This window comes from Eucalyptus grandis, chromosome 11 (assembly GCF_016545825.1).
Source record: "Eucalyptus grandis isolate ANBG69807.140 chromosome 11, ASM1654582v1, whole genome shotgun sequence".
NCBI lineage: Eukaryota > Viridiplantae > Streptophyta > Magnoliopsida > Myrtales > Myrtaceae > Eucalyptus > Eucalyptus grandis.
The window spans coordinates 9,828,227-9,834,909 of NC_052622.1; the positions used below are offsets into that span (position 1 = coordinate 9,828,227).

The 6,683-nt window shown below is 37.7% G+C and overlaps 1 long non-coding RNA gene across 1 annotated transcript; it reads right to left on the reverse strand.

Annotated features, from left to right (window-relative positions):
• Positions 1–4,428: 4,428 nt before the first annotated feature.
• LOC120290060 lies at positions 4,429–6,683 on the reverse strand. The gene is made up of 3 exons (XR_005547934.1): positions 6,575–6,683; positions 5,962–6,016; positions 4,429–4,655 (listed from the first exon to the last, which is right to left on the reverse strand). It is a non-coding gene; the product is annotated as an uncharacterized LOC120290060 (long non-coding RNA).

Genomic DNA, 6,683 nt, shown 5'->3' on the forward strand with positions numbered 1-6,683 from the left:
TTAAAGGTTGTTAGGTTTAATAGTGGCCGTGGGTATTTTAGCAAGTATGACAATGCGGTATAGCTTAAAGGGTCATTTGTCAAATACTTGGTAAATTTTGAGATGGTAATTAAATTACTATGCTTGAAAATCTGACAAGAAGATTTGGCCAAAAGGCATAATTGCACCATAATAAACATGGTGATGAGTATGATTGGTAAGACTAATTTATCCGGTCTTCTGTGAGCTGATATTATGAAAACAATTTTTTCACATACAAAAGGCGTTTCTTACTAAAATTGTTTCATAAACTTATTTTGAATTATGGACTGGACGTAAATTACTTGAATCATATTAAATTTAGAGGTGTCATGCAGAAGTGAGGTGATCTAATCCAATATTAAGTGTGTTGGAATTTAGATTCACTTAAAATTATTTTATCTCTTACCCAGATTGTTCAAAGGGGTATAGATTGTATGACCTTAAAGAAGGTATAAGAATTATGGAATCACATACTCTAAAGTTTCTAAAGATCGACATAATTGTAAAGGATAACTGCTCTCAGACTATTAAAGATAATAGTATGATGGAGGTTATTGTGTTTTTGTCTTTGCCTATTTAGATAATTGTGGAATTTCCTGTACCATAGATTAAACTTGTTGAGGTTCAAGGTACTATTTTTGATATAGTTTATAATGAAATTGTTCAAACCTCTCAAGTGCGGAATGAAGTGGTTCCAGATTTATTAAGGAGATTTGTTAGGGAAAGACGATCAGTTATACCATCAGATTATATAGTCTATTTGTGAGAGCATGATTACAATATCCACTATATGGTTTATTTAGCGGCATATTTATAAATGTCGTTTCTTGTTCTCAATCAAGTATGTGAAGATAATAAAGTTTTTACTCTGAAATAGAGGTGGATAGTTTATAGTGAAGAAATAATTATTTCTTTCTAGTATCTTTTAAAGATTCTTTCAGAGTGAACGTTGCATTAATAGTTTATTTTGATATGGAGTTACGCCAAATAGATATAAAATCTATATAAAGCAACTTGAGGGTTTTTGCAGCAGATGATTCAAGTAAACTTGTGTGTAAACTGAAAAGTTTTATTCATAGTTTTAAGTAAGTTTCCAGACACTATTATTAAAGTTTCGTAGTGTTGTTATTTTTTTCAATTGGGAACAAAGTAATTTAATATATACTGCAAAGTCAATGGGAGGAAATTTGTTTTTTCTCATACTCCATGTATATGATATTTTGCTTACAAGTAGTGACATTGAGGTATCTTTTGTCCTTTGTACTGAGATCCGTAAGGATTGTTCTCACCATATTTTATTAGATTTATCTCAGAGGACATTTACTGATTGTATTTTGGAAATATTCAACATACATCATTGCAAGCCAGGAATTGCTCCTGTTGTTAAGGGTAATGGACTAAATCTATCACATTGTCCTTATTTAGATATTGAGAAAATCTAATTAAATGGTGTACTTTGTGTTAGTGCACTTAAAAGTATAATATATGCTCGAATTTGCACTAAACTAAATATCATCTTTGTGACGAAACTTCTAGGTAGATATCAGTCAAATCCAAGACGTGATCACTAGGTTGCTGCTAAGAAGGTTTTGAGGTACTTAAAGATAACAAGAGATTATATGCTAATTTACAGACTATTCAATTCTTGTAGCTAGTAGGGTATTCAAATGTAAACTTTGCCGGCTGTTAGGATGACATGTGATTAATAACGGAATGTATATTTATGTTGGCAGGAAGTGCAATAAATAACGTTTTATGTCTATTGAGTTTGTAACATTCTTTTAAGTTGTTACTTGGGCTATTTGGCTTAGGAACCTCATGAAGGAGTTGACCGTTTTGACTTTATGGATAGATCCATACGATTGTATTGAGATAATAAATTTATAGTATTATTAATAACAGAGATCTCAAGGGGTCTAAATATATGGCGGTCAAATATTTTTTACTATAAAGAAACAGTATAGAAAAGTGATGTTATAATATTTCCACAGATGATATGATTGCAGATCCACTAACTAAAGGCCTACGCTCATGTGTATTTGAGTGACATGTCATTAGCATTGGCCTAGGAGCATCGTGAGATGCTATTGTTTAGTGGGAGCTATTTTGGCTTTACTCTGATAAATGTTTTATCTATGTTCGTTATACTTTGTAACAGTTTGATATGTATTAACTTTTGCATTCAATAAAATATTTTTGAATATGTTGTTATTATGTTGAATACATATTAATAAAGTCTCAAGGTATTGTATAAAGCTTGAGTGAATGCTAAGGGTATCCGGTTATTAGTCTTGTGCATATGCCTTATTATACATAAAGAAAGGTTAATCGTAAGGACAAGGCATATTTGGGTTCATTGGAACTATAAATACATTCTCTAGTGGCATAAGTTTTTTGTGACGCTTAAGGTAAGAGAATGGACATTCTCTAGTGGCACAAATTTTGGTGACACTTAAGGTAAGAAAATGGTGACTGACAAATAGAATCTCTCTATGAGAGATGTTATCCATTTGACACACTACCATATTGAATCCATATCAATAAAGTTGAAAACACTCGTGACCATGGAAGGTTCTATGTGTATACATGCAGTTATCGCCATGATTCGATGTTTGAGACTTTATGGGATATGATTGACTATTAAGAATTATCTCTAGACCAAGGTACGCACATATAGTACAATTTCAATCAATATAGTCCGAGTGGGAGAATGTAAGAGTTTTCCTAATGTGGATTATATTAATTGATATTGTAATTTACCGTTTTACGGTTATTGTAAAACGGGGTTGATCTAAGGTGAAATAGAAGGTTTCTTAATTAGTCTAATATGAGGCTGGCTAGTGTGGGCCGAGTAGAGCTTGGCTCGTAATGAGGGGCCTGACTGGAAACTCTATAAATAGTGCTCAAGTCTCTCATTTAACCATAATTCTCACATGTATCTTCACATAAGGTTCGTTAACCTAACGCTAAAAGGGTGAGGGGACCATCTCATTGAGCCAGTGATATGGAGGGCAATAGATGAGAAGGATTTGCGTGTGGAACATTAGTTTTCCGCTTCTGCTTCAAGAACGATGGATCCCAAAATAGGTGCGTTAATCTTTTTACTCAATTATGCATGTTCTTATTCTGGTTATGGAGATCTTGGGATTGCGCAATCAGCATCCAACACAACCTTCATTGCCACATCCTCTTCGATGGTAGCCAGCGCAAGGTCTTCGTTTTCCATGCCGGGTCTCGTCCGAACGACTCCTTTGTTTCTTTCTAGGGAGAGATTCGGGGAGGAGAGCGAGGCTGCTCCTCACGGTACTTTCAGTCGAGTGTCAGCAGGGCAGCGCTGTCGCGTTGTTTGCAGGGGATGAAGTCCTGCTCGTGTGTGGGGGCGATGGTAAATGTAGGGCCGGCATTCGAATTGGATTTTCTATTAGGAGAATTGTTGTCCTGGATGAGGAGGAAGTGGTTTCTCCTGGTTCGGATGATCCTCGTGCAGTCAAGGAGAGGTTTTCTTTGCCTTGGACAACCACCACGACCACCACGACTTCGAGCAGCAGCAAAAGGGTATCGGCCTCCTGGTCTACTGCTTCATCTCCAGGTCCATCCTCTTCCTCTACTGTTTATCGCCGAGCAAAATCGCTTTTGGCTCGGTGCAGGCACATTTTGCACTCCGCCAACCCCGTTTCTTGCATCCGGAGATGCCCTATTTTTCTAGCAACAGCCGTGCCCACTTCATTGAATTGTAAAAATTCATCTGGATCCAGGCTCGATCTTTTTTCCAAGGAGCCCACCACTGATCCTGGTGGCGAACCAGAGTTGCCAAATGTTTTGCCCATTAACAATTCCGACACCATTTGTAATGTGCCAAGCATGAGGTGCGGACTTCCTCACCCACTCACTCGTGTGCATCCAGCTGAAAAGGTTGTGAGCTCAGAGATTGATGGGAAAGAAGCATGTGTTTCTGCCCATGCTGGAAACTTGTCTCAAAGAGGCAACAAATATCTTGAGAATGCCGATCGAATCACTTCTAATCTAAACCGGGTGCCTCCAGAAACTGGCCCTTGTTTCAATTCCACCGCAAATGATGAAAATAGGCGCAGCTTCTGTCCACCTCCAGGGATGAATTTCTGCCTCAATCGTCTTGAATCTCTGGGACAAGGTTCTTTTGGTTGTAGTTCTGAAATTTCCTTGGCAGAACTTATCTATCCTGTCGAAAGCATTGCGCAGATATTCATTGCGACGTTCACGTGTGACATTGCGTGGTTCGTACTTCTTTTTCCTTGCACTGATCTGTACCTTTTGGTTCCATGCTCTCTTGGCCGATATGTTAATAATCTCTTGTCGTCCACATTGGCTATGAATTTTGCAGTGAATGCCTTCAGCCATTCCTTTTTTTATATTATTCTGCTGGGACAATATTATAACTCTGGCTTTTCTGGTTAATTTAATAACTACGTGGATAGTTCATGCATATTTCCTTCTTGCTTTCATGTTTGTGTCACACCCCAAAAACCAACAAGAAAGGGGAATGACACGGCCGTCCTTCCACTCAAAGGACGCAGCCTCAGAGCTCTCAAAATCCAACTCTTAAGAGTCCCCACATCCATATCGCTCTCGTACCTACTCATCGTTAATCGAGGGACCTGAAAAACATTGTAAAATAGAGGGGTGAGGAACCACAGCTCAGTGAGTAGTGCATCTCTTCTAAGCGGATCGAGCACCCACTATGCATATTTATAAAATCAAACCGCAACTCTTTTAACCCAAATCAAGGATATAACAAACATAAAGTAATAAGAATAAGTTTCATACGCTTCAACATAGCTATATTTTATAGCAAAAATAATCATTAAATAATAACATCGAAATAAACATCAATGGTCTAATCCACTGATTAATCTCATTAATTCACACGCCAATGGTACATTCCATTAGTTAATCTCATATCACACCAAACCCAGAAATTTAACAAACCTTCAAGGCCAAAATATAACATTTCTTACTTTAACACAATGTGTTCAAAACAAAAATATTCAAGATAATAATAGGCAAATGCCAATGGTCTAACCCATTGGTCAATCTCATAAAACATGTATCAATGGTCTATCCATTGATTAATCTCATCAAACCACACATCGATAATCTAATGAAATTACACGTCGATGGTCCATCCAACGACTAATCTCAAATTACACGTCGATGGTCCATTCCATCGACTAATCTCAAATTACACGTCGATGGTCCATTCCATCGACCCAACTCATATCACAAGTCAATGGTCCGCTCCATTGACCAATCCATTACTCAATATCAAACCATGGTCACGACACAACGCCTAGTGACGAGGCGACCAAGATTCCCCCCTTGGCAAGGTCTCCACTTATTATTAGCCGGTGGCTCGGCCCACAAGGATATCCTAGAATAGTATGCACATACTCACAAGCCCCTCGCTGGGCTTACAGCGATATTGAGCATCCACATCAATCCAAAACAACACCATCCATAATTCTCAAACCAAATCCATAAAACATTTCATATATCACGAAAGAGATTTCGTAACTTAACTTATCAACCAAAATACTTTTCATAAAACATTCTCAAATAACTTCAAGACCCGTCTCAATAAATCAATTTCAAATCAAATACATTTCAAAAAGCTCATCACAAATCGATATTCATATAGCCTTCCATAAACCATCTTAAATCCGAGATCTTCGTAAAAAGGTTTCACAAATTCAAAATATGTAATATTTCTCAACTTCGTTCATCAAACAGAACATATATTTCCACCAAAAATTCTCACGCTATTCTTAAATATCAAAACGCAGTAAATGCCCGATCCAGATTTTTATGCAATAAATATGTTTATTCATAACTCATAAAATATCAATCATTTATCATTTTGAAGACATGAGCTTGTAAATTCTTAGAAGAGATAGCACCACCCACCTGGGAAAGTCGAAAATCAACTATGACGTTCACTCGAACCAACGCACTCGGATCCCTAATAAATTAACGGAAAAACATTATCAAAGGCCGAGTAAAAAGGATATTTGCATAATGACTCGTCTATACTAAACCTATTTGTCGATAAAACGATACCTATGCGCCACGAAAACTCGCATTTATCGAAAACCCATCAATTTCCCGCAAGGCGCAGCCCATGCGCCAACTTTGTCGCGCCATAACTTCCTCCACAAAATTCCGTTTCAAGCCATCTTACAGTCTTTAGAAAGCTCTCTTAACGTACAACAACAACCCCAACTCATCCACCCCAAAACAGTACCGAAAACAACAACAAAACAAGCTCGAAGCTTACTGTTCGCTACAGTACCAGCATGCGCTCCCGAATTCAAAATTCCGTTCCGGACAAACCGCAATCTCAAATCACGATCCGTAAGATGCTATAGCTTCACAACATCCCAAAGTACCATTTCTATAAAAATATGCAGCTTAACGACTCAAAAATCATACTTCGCCGCTCGATTCTCCCAAAATTCCGAATTTCAAGCCCTACGTCCGAAATTACTCCGATTGAACGAAGGGGAGCACGAGCGCTTACCAGGTGCCGCGTTACATAATTAATGTGGCTTGGCGAGGCTTCCATGACGAGAACACACAAAACCCTTCTTCTTCTTCTTCTTCTTCTTCTTCCTTTCTTTGAGCGAGAG